We start from the raw sequence: 11,126 nt of genomic DNA on the forward strand, positions 1-11,126 counted from the left end.
GAGCCTTAGTACCGTGGCTCCGATATCGGCTCTGAACATGCAGCCTCCAGCGGGTCGCACAGCTGTGCTTGGGTTAGGTTCCATCATCTGCAAAATGCCTGTCATGCTAATCTACTCTGCAGAGTCGATATCATAATAACGAGACAATGGAGGGAAAGTGTCTGATACAGTGCCTGCAAGCAGCCAGTGCCCAGCCAATGCATGCCTCTGCACCCACGACGGGGAGCATAAAGAGGGTGCTGATGGCACAGTGCTGGGCCGGCCTCACTGTCTCCTGGCTGGGGGAAGGAGTGCATTCCTAAATCCTTGTCTCCCACTTCCTGAGTTGGGAACTAAATGAAAAGTAAGAGTGAAACAGATGGATGAAAACCAACTATTGCTTTATGCTTGACAGAGCAGAACTGGAGAGTGACTTGGGATTCCTGATAAACAAGTTTCCTCATACACTAAAAATCAGCAGCCCTTTATGCTAAAAACCCTCAATAAACTAGGTATTGATGGAACGTATCTCAAAATAATAAAAGCTATTTACAACAAACCAACAGCCAATATCATACCAAATGGGCAAAAACTGGAAGCATTCCCTTTGAAATCTGGCACTAGACAAGGATGCCCTCTCTCACCACTTCTATTCAATACAGTACTGGAAGTTCTAGCCAGAGCAATCAGGCAAGAAAAAGAAATAAAGGGTATCCAAATAGGAAAGGAGGAAATCAAATTGTCTCTATTTGCAGATGACATGATTGTATATCTGGAAGACCCCATCATCTCAGCCCCAAATCTCCTGAAACTGATAAACAACTTCAGCCAAGTCTCAGGATACAAAATCAACGTGCAAAAATCACAAGCATTCCTATACACCAGTAACAGACTTCAAGAGAGCCAAATCAAGAACGAACTGCCGTTCACAATTGCTACAAAGAGAATAAAGTACCTAGGAATACAACTAACAAGGAACGTAAAGGACCTCTTCAAGGAGAACTACAAGCCATTGCTCAACGAAATAAGAGAGGACACAAACAGATGGAGAAACATTCCATGTTCATGGTTAGGAAGAATCAACATCGTGAAAATGGCCATACTGCCCAAAGTAATTTACAGATTCAAAGCTATTCCCATCAAGCTACCAATGACCTTCTTCACAGAACTGGAAAAAAAACACCTTAAACTTTATAGGGAACCAAAAGAGAGCCCGCATAGCCAAGTCAATTCTAAGCAAAAAGAACAAAGCAGGAGGCATCACACTACCGTACTTCAAACTATATTACAAGGCTACAGTAATTAAAACAGCATGGTACTGGTACCAAAACAGAGATATAGACCAATGGAACAGAACAGAGGCCTCAGAGGAAATACAACATACCTACAACCATCTGATCTTCGACAAACCTGACAAAAACAAGCAATGGGGAAAGGACTCCCTGTTTAATAAATGGTGTTGGGAAAACTGGCTAGCCATGTGCAGAAAGCAGAAACTGGACCCCTTCCTGACACCTTACACCAAAATTAACTCCAGATGGATTAAAGACTTAAACATCAGACCTAACACCATAAAAACCCTAGAAGAAAATCTAGGCAAAACCATTCAGAACATAGGTGTAGGCAAGGACTTCATGACCAAAATGCCAAAAGCAATGGCAACAAAAGCCAAAATAGACAAATGGTACCTAATCAAACTTCACAGCTTCTGCACAGCAAAAGAAACAGTCACTAGAGTGAATCGGCAACCAACAGAATGGGAAAAAATTTTTGCAGCCTACCCATCTGACAAGGGGCTGATATCCAGAATTTACAAAGAACTAAAACAGGTTTACAAGAAAAAAACAAATAAGCCCATTCAAAAATGGGCGAAGGATATGAACAGACAGTTTACAAAAGAAGACATACATGAGGCCAACAAACATATGAAAAAATGCTCATCATCACTGGTCATTAGAGAAATGCAAATCAAAACCACATTGAGATACCATCTCACACCAGCTAGAATGGCGATCATTAAAAAATCTGGAGACAACAGATGCTGGAGAGGATGTGGAGAAATAGGAACACTTTTCCACTGTTGGTGGGAGTGTAAATTAGTTCAACCATTGTGGAAGACAGTGTGGTGATTCCTCAAGGACATAGAAATCCCATTTGACCCAGCAATCCCATTACTGGGTATATATCCAAAGGATTATAAATCATTCTACTATAAGGACACATGCACACGAATGTTCATTGCAGCACTGTTTACAATAGCAGAGACCTGGAGCCAACCCAAATGCCCATCGATGACAGGCTGGACAGGGAAAATGTGGTACATACACACCATGGAATATTATGCAGCCACAAAAAATGATGAGTTCGTGTCCTTTGTAGGGACATGGATGAACCTGGAAAATACCATTCTCAGAAAACTAACAGAAGAACAGAAAATCAAACACTGCATGTTCTCACTCATAGGCAGGTGTTGAACAATGAGAACATATGGACACAGGGAGGGGGGCATCACATGTTGGGGTCTGTTGGGGGGAAATAGGGGTGGGACAGCAGGGGGTGGGGAGTTGGGGAGAGATAGCATGGGGAGAAATGCCAGATATAGGTGAGGGGAAGGAAGGCAGCAAACCACATTGCCATGTATGTACCTATGCAATAATCTTGCATGTTCTTCACATGTACCCCAAAACCTAAAATGCAATTAAAAAAAAAACAATATGTGCTAAGGGTCAAAATAAAAAAAAAAAAAAATAAGCTTTGGCCCTCCAAGCTGCAAACCTTCTGTGTGTGGGAAACCCTGCCCCAGTAAGCCTGCTGTATAATCCAGGTGCCAAAACGCAGCTGCTCAGCAGGGTTCCCCCACAGCACAGAGGGGTGAAGTGTGAGCATGCACTCCGTCCAGCAGCTCCGACAGCCAGCCAGGGCACTCCTGCACCCGGAGAGGCTGCCTGGGGAGATTCCCACATGCTCCCACTTTGCCTTTGCATGTGGGGATTTCCACGTGGAAACTTGAAGTGGGGCCTGCAGGCCCTCCCCACTTGGCCCATCTCACTCTTCCCATTCTTCTCTTATATGTGCTACTGAAAATTGGGCCATTTTAAGTGGAAAACTTGCTCAAAGTTCTGTTTTAACTGCCAGATGCTGCCTCAGGTAATTTCAAAGACAATGTTTTATTTAACCTTCAGAAAGTTATGAAAACATGACTGCCTCCATTATATAGATAGAAAAATAGACTCAGAGATTTGATGGGTCAGATCCCAGCATAAGAAAGAGAGCTGGAGCTCAGAGTATTGCTGCCCAGTCATGTGGTGGGTTGTAAGTAGGCAAATGATAACCTGACCCTCAAAATGTGCTGCTCTTTCTTGGGTTAGACCAGAAATAGAAAACCAGTGTCTTGACTTTCAGTGAAAGGATTTTCCTATAGCACCATCTCACCTCCTTCGCGTCCAGAAGAAACAATTCCCAAGGCTACCATGAAATCTGTGTCTTTCTGTTTTTTTTTTGTTGTTGTTTCTGGGGACTCTGTCCTACGTTGACAAATGAAAGATCTTGAACGTCTTTATCCTTCCTACCTTCAGACTTTAGATAAAAAGCAACCTCCTCAGAGAGGCCCTATTGATCGCCTGATTTAAAGCAGGCTTCCTGAATTTCTGTCACGAGCACCTTCCCTTCCTTCATGACATTTGCCACACTTTGTAATTAGAGAGCTATTGACTTTTTCAGGATTTAATATGTGCTTCTCCCAGGAGAGGGCACATACTTTTTTAAAGCAGGAGCCATGCTTTTCCTTTACTGTCATACCCCATTCTGAAAGGTAAGAAGTCCTCAGGAATGACTGCGGAACAAATGAATGGATGAGTGGTTGAATGAATCAAGAGTTGGCCGGTGAGTTGATGTTACAGGTGGCAGAGCCGAGATCTCCATCAACGGTGCAAGGAGAGGAAGATGTCACTGAAACGCAGCTCAGCTGTGGCTTCGAGTCTGGGCTTTTCCGATTTGCGTCACCACATGCGTAAATCACAGTGATTTTCAATCAGTGTCCTGCCTGCCGGGAAGCCCAGTCCCTGCTGAGTGTTGCTCAATCCGAAGACGCACCCACACTCTTCCAGGTGCAAAAGTCTTACCTCCGTGGCGTCTCACAGACTCTTTTCTGTTCTTCATACGCAGCAGGGATTCCAGGGGCTTTACCGGGACCTTCCCTCTGCCTGGCATGTACATCCCCCTGAAGCCACCATGCTTAGTCCTCCCCAGAGCGAGCTCCTCACTGCCCGGCTCTTGACACTGCAACCTGCTTCTCCTGGTGGTTGATCTGTCAGTCACCCTCCATCTGCTTTTGTTTCCTCCTTTGCATTTAAATCTTTGTAAAATACAGTCAAGTGCGCGCACTTGGAATGCTATGATCTGAGTTCCTTTACCAGATGCAAATGCCACAAGAGCAGTGTTTTCACCAGTTTGCCCCTGCTGTATCTCCAGCACCTAAAACAGACAGCGCATAGTGGGTGTTCAATAGATTTGCTTTTGAATAAAGGAATTGATAGAATCCCCACAGTAAAACTTTCAACAGGGATGAAGGGTTCTCTCGTAGTTTTATAAATCCATGAGACAGTGATAGGTGTAGGAAGGTTCTCCTTCTTCTGAATTGACTCTTTTTATAGAAACAGAAACATTAGAAAGCAAAGTCACAATGCGCAGACAGCAACTTTTGCCAAATACGGAAACTTAAGCTAAAAAGGTCAATTGCATTTACTTTGCCAAATGTTTGTGGAGTGTCTAGCACATGCTGGGGCCTGGGTGACAGGCTGAGTAAACAGTGCTGAGGGAGATGACACCCTGTCCTTCTGTGGCCCAGTCTTGTGTGGCATCTGGATTAAGAGGGCACTGCCAGGCAAGGCCCCCGTGGGAGAGTTGGGTGCAGACAGCGGGAGAACTGTGATGTGCAGATGAGGAGGCTGAGGCTGAGGGGACAGGGTGCATCCCGTCCAGTTGGTGAAAGCCGGAAGAGCCCCAAGGCTCCTGACTCCCGACGACCGTGGTTCCACTCGATGTTCACTGAATATCTTCTGACCTCACGTGGCCCACGCTGAGGGCTCAGCGTGAAATCCTGAGGAGTTAAAGGGCCATCCAGGGACCGAATGCTGCAGCGGAGGGGCCTTCACCTTTGCTGGCCTTCTGGGAGCTCACTGGACTCTCACGACAAAGAAGCCTCCTGATTCCAGGTTACGTGCTTGAAGAAAATGTCTTATTTCATTCCCTTCACTGACAGCCGTGCTTACTTGTCAAAGGCAGGTGTCCTTTAAAACCTGCATGCGTGTCACTCCTCTCCGTTCTCTGCCTTGGGCCCGGGAGATGTCGATCACAGTGACGGCTTGAATTCTCAGGCTAGCAATCCCTGGAATCACGAGCAAGCCAAGCTCCTTCCACTTTCTGCATTGAGCTTACTTACACACCATGGACCTCGTCTCCAGAGTGGGTCTCCAGAGTGGGTCCCCACTGAGCCGTGCCTTATGACATGCACAGCCCTGTGCTGCACCCTCTTCGGGATCTGTGCCCGTCCTATGCCTCTTTCGGTCAATGTGATGCAGTGTGATTGATGCCGTCTGACTTCCAGGCCTGGGTTAGAAGATGTCTCTCAGATTCCATACAGGTCTCTTAGAAGATCTGTCCCTGGGAAAGCCAGGCCATGTGGGACCGCTGACCACCTTAGGACCACCAGGCTCAGAGGAATCCAAGTCACCCATGTGGAGTGGTTGTGTGGGGAGCGAGGGGGGTGAAGCCAACTCCTGCCAGGCTCCACGTCCAGGACCAGGGGCCAGACCAGAGCCAGACTGCAGCCATCTGGGGCATCACCCCAGCAGTTGTCAGAAGACTCCAGACACATCTGCTATTTGTCACCAACCACACGAAAACTGCAAAGACACCCACCCAGTGAGGGCAGTGGGAAAGCTGTGAGAAAGAAGCTCAAGTGGTTTCTGGAGGCCCCTGGGTTTGGAGTGGGATTCCACAGGGCAGCAGCTCCTGGACCTCTCCCCCTGCGGAGCCCCCACAGCTTCCCACCCTTGGGTTCCCTCTGCCCCTGCCTTCAGTAAGCCCTCGGGGTCTCTGGCCCGAGCCACGGAAACAACTTCCCATTTTCCCTTCATTGATGTCTTCCACTTTCAATCCAAGATAAAAACAGCAGTTATCTTTAAAAAACATAGATGTGATCTTTCTATTACTTTAAAATAAGATTTTTTTTGAATAAAATGCAGTAGTAAAGAGTCATGAAAAATAAACTGGAGAAAATGTGCTGCAGTAGAGAAGGAAGAAATCTGTGGAGTCGGTCTGCATGTTGTCCAGGGCATCTCCACCTTCAGGGGTCCCGGGGTCTCTGCAGAATCACCAGGACTTCGGTGGGCATCGTCAGATCATCTGCATGCTGTCCAGGGCGTCTCCACCCTCAGGGGTCCCGGGACCTCTGCAGAATCACCAGGACTTCGGGGGGCATTGCTGGATCAGCAGGTGGACCGCAGAGTAGGGTCTATGATGGAAGACACCTGTCACTCCCAAGGAAGCCTGGATACAAAAGCGTCTGTGCCAAGATGCAGCCCGTACTCTGGGTTTGGGCAGAATACAATCAATGCCATGAGACCAGTGAACGACATGTGACAGGGGCTCCCTTTAGAATGTAAATGTTTCCCTAGACCTTATCTTCTAAATAGCATAATACGTGCGCTAATTATATTAAAGGAATAACAAAACCATGACTTTAGTAGGATGATCACAATAAAATGTAAGACAAAATTGGGAAGCATACTAGAAGTCAGAGCTGTGTCTCCACTAGATAGCAACGAGGACGCTGTTGACAGGGGAATAAAATGGTGACAATCCCCAAAATAATGAGACAGAGACAGAGCTGGTAACAGGTGAAACTTAGAAAGTAAAAATCTTCAAATGCTTCTCATTTTTTAATGCATGCCATTATTTTGCTTACGTTTGGGGTGTAAAGTTGACAGAAGACAAAATATTAATTATATATGTACAAAAATACACGTAGACTCATATGCCCACACTGTATAATGGATATATTTGCTGGGTGTCAAGTTTTTGTTCTATATTTATATTCAGTCACTAATAATCTTTGAGCACCTATGTCAAATGAAGGCTAAGTGGAGAGTTACAATAATAGGGTGGAATCAAATGAGGGTGGGAAACTGACAGCTTCATCCAGGCTGTTTGCACCACACCTCCTTAGATATTTAATATGAAGAATTGCTTAAAAAAAACGGAGGCAATGCCATTCAGGACATAGGCATGGACAAAGACTCCATGACGAAAATGCCAAAAGCAATGGCAACAAAAGCCAACATTGACAAGTGGGATCTAATTAAACTAAAGAGCTTCTGCACAGCAAAAGAACCTATCATCAGAGTGATTGGGCACCCTACAGAATGGGAGAACATTTTTGCAATCTATGCATCTGACAAAGAGCTAATATCCAGAATCTACAAGGAACTTAAAGAAATTTACAAGAAAAAAAAATCCCATCAAAAAGTAGGCAAAGGATATGAATAGACACTTCTCAAAAGAAGACATTTATGGAGCCAACAAATATATGAAAAAACACTCATCATCACTGTTTATTAGAGAAATGCAAATCAAAACCACATTGAGATACCATCTCATGCCATTTAGAATGGCGATCATTAAAAAGTCAGTAAACAACAGATGCTGGAGAGGATATGGAGAAATAGGAACACTTTCACACTGTTGGTGGGAGTTTAAATTAGTTCAACCATTGTGGACAACAGTGTGGCGATTCCTCAAGGATCTAGAACTAGAAATACCCTTTGACCCAGCAATGGCATTACTGGGTATATGCCCAAAGGATGATAAATAATTCTACTATAAAGACACCTGCACACGTATGTTCACTGCAGCACTGTTCACAATAGCAAAGACTTGGAACCAACCCAAATGCCCATCAATGTTAGATTGGATAAAGACCCATATACACCATGGAATACTACCCAGCCATAAAAAGGATGAGTTTAAGTCCTTTGTAGGGACATGAATGAAGCTGAGAACCATCATTTTCAGCAAACTAACACAGGAACAGAAAACCAAACACTGCATGTTCTCACTCATAAGTGGGAGTTGAACAATGAGAACACATGGACACAGGGAGGGGAACACCACATACCAGGGCCTGTGGGGTGGGGGTTAGGGGAGGGATAGCATTAGGAGAAATACCTAATGTAGATGACGGGCTGACGGGTGCAGCCAACCTCCATGGCACGTGTACATCTATGTAACAAACCTGCATGTTCTGCACATGTATTCCAGAACTAAAAGTATAATAAAAAATATGTATACAAAGATCAAAAAAATTTTCTTTCAAGCATAAGTTCAGGTATATTAATTGATAAAATAACTGAGATAATCATATCCTAATTGAAGTTGTAATTGATGATAACAAGAGAAATAATTGATGCATAAACATTGATATTAATGATTTCTCCAATATTATTATGTGGCTATAAATAAGGTTGAGAGAGATATCAAAATCAGTGTTTCCAGAAATTCCCAGAGAAACCCTACTCAGATATCCCATAGCCATAAAATCAATTACAAGGATGCCTGTTATAAACATCGAAGGGTTATCACTGTGGTTATGCCTTATGCTGCCATTCAAAATATTTGAAGATTCCTCAAATTTAAAAATTGATAACGAAATAACAAATTGTGTTAAGAATAGTCCCTTGGGGGTACTACCAATCAATATAAAATCATTCCAGTCATTTTTCTTGGATTTTTAAAATGAAACTTGAATTACTATGACAAAAGGAATTTTAAAAATCTAAATTTACCAATTATCAATCAGATACCACTTCCTCCCTCCCAAAATAAACTACCACAAGAAAAAGTACGTTCTCCTTTCTCAACAACAGTTTTATCAAGTTTGGAATGCTGACATTTTCACACTGAGAGACAAATAGAATAAGATCCCGTCTCCTAGACGAGCCGTGGCAGAATTAAGACCTCTCCGTGTAAATGACAGAACGCGCCGGGGCACGGGGTTGCTCCCAGTTTTCTTCCCATCATATTCATCAGGTTAAATATTCAACCACGGGGTTAAAACAAACACTTGAAGGCGCAGAATATCTCTAGCTACTGCTTGGGTTTGCACTGATCCTGAAATCTGATGCTAACTCTGAGTCACAGCTTCAGGCTCACAGGACATTTTCACGTACATTTTCAAAGGTGGGAAAATATGTTTGGCCTGGCCAAATAAAACTTAAAAAAAAAAATGGTGAGAGAACAGCCTGCTGGAAAATTTGGTAGGAACAAGTAACGCTTGTAATAACACATTGCTTTAAAAATTACAGAGTGCCTTTACCTACATAAACAGGCACTTAACAATTCACGCTTACAGTAAATAAACAGCAATCTATGAAAAATGCAGTCTAAGGTAAAAACTCATAAATATCTCATCTTTTTTGGGAGTCATTACCCAAAAGTAATTAAGGGAAATTAAAAATTCAGTTTTTGTGTAATGAATATATTAAAAATTTATTTCAGTGCAGACTACTGGATTAAGTATTTGAATTCTAAAACAAGTTTTAAGAATTAAATGATCGTTTTTCCATGCTGTAAGAAAAAAACTCATCTTAAAAACTGCAGTAGGAGAGGCACGGCATACCTTTTAGGACACATCCCTGACATATGTTTTAAGGAAGATTCCTGAGTTAAGACCAGCGCAGGTTTAACCTCAGTTCCTTACTTATTCTCCCCTTGCTAGAGACAGGCATTAACATTATAATTAGCATTAATACAAGACACAATAATATGAATTTCGTAGTGTTAGAAATACTTGAGTATACAAAATTATACATATGCATTTTCTAATTCTAAATTATTATTTCAGATGTCCAAACTAAAATACATTAACTTTTATACTACTGGCTGTAAAGTGAATTTTTTAAAAATCATAGCTATCTTTGGTAACTTACAAGGAAATTTGGTTTGCCGAAATATGACTGAGAGAAGAAATATGTATGTGTGTGAGTGAGGGTGTGTGTCTGTTTAAGAGAATAAAGGAGACTTCGATGATTAAAATTACCTGGTATTTACAAATGAGGGGAATGAAGATCAGCCTTGGGAGATGTGCCCACCTCATTAGGAAATCTGGGTTAGCATGTAGTTCTACGCGCCCCCATGATAAGAGAGTTTTTGTCCTGATCGCTGGCATGCCTCAGTAAAATACGATCGTGTTAATAATCAGATTAGCTAAATTGGCTCTGTTTTCTATGAGGAATGGATGCTGGTTCCTGGGCTTCTACATTCAAGCCCTGGGAGGGAGTGGTCTCTGCCCCTGCAAACTCGACTTTGGGTGAATCACAAGCCAACCGTGTGCCCTTCAGCTGGGCATGGACTTCCTCTGCTGGCACCTCTGGTTTCTCCTAAGTCATGTGCTGCTTGTACGTTGCATATTGTGATGACTGTAACTTAACCTGTTTCAAAAATGGCACTGACCTCTCTTCTTGTCTCTTCTTTCCACTACATTAAGCTTCCTAGTAAGGCCTTTGTTATATTTATTTTATTTTAAAAAATGACTGTCAAGTCGATAAGGGCTTGTTCTCCCTCTCATCCTCCGTGCCCTGAAGGCCGGCTCTTTGGTACCCTGCGAGGGATGGGTGTGAAGCTAAGGGGAGTCACGCCCCTACAGAAATCAAGCCATTGGTGAAACTCAGACGAGAGAAGCTAGACATTTATAATTAAGGTAACTCTTAAGGTATTGCCTGTTCCTAAAAGGCAGTTTGTAAATTACAAAAGACGGTGGATACCATGCTACCCACTCAGCACTGTGGACACGAATGCGCACGCTGCACACACCTGTGTGTCCTCATCTCAGAACCGTGGAACACCTGGCTCACAGCGACCACGGAGGATTCCCACCGGCTGCCCCACTCAGTGCGTGCTGGCTGCGTGGCAGGTGTTTTCATTTCAGAAGCCTGCAGACCCCCCAAGTCAATTCCCAGGGAGCCCGGGTGTCAGGCCCGCAGCAGCCACCGGGTGGCGAAGGCGGCCCCGATCCAAGCCCTGTCACCTCCCATCTGCAGACTTAACTCAGTGACACTCGCAAAGCCTCCTTTGTCATGTAAGGTACTCAC

At 43.7% G+C, this 11,126-nt stretch overlaps 1 protein-coding gene across 16 annotated transcripts in view; it reads right to left on the reverse strand.

The window, feature by feature from the left end:
- Positions 1 to 11,126, reverse strand: part of MYT1L (myelin transcription factor 1 like) — a 548,393-nt gene that overhangs the window by 317,505 nt on the left and 219,762 nt on the right. The window lies entirely within an intron of this gene.

This window comes from Saimiri boliviensis, chromosome 1 (genome assembly GCF_048565385.1).
Source record: "Saimiri boliviensis isolate mSaiBol1 chromosome 1, mSaiBol1.pri, whole genome shotgun sequence".
NCBI lineage: Eukaryota > Metazoa > Chordata > Mammalia > Primates > Cebidae > Saimiri > Saimiri boliviensis.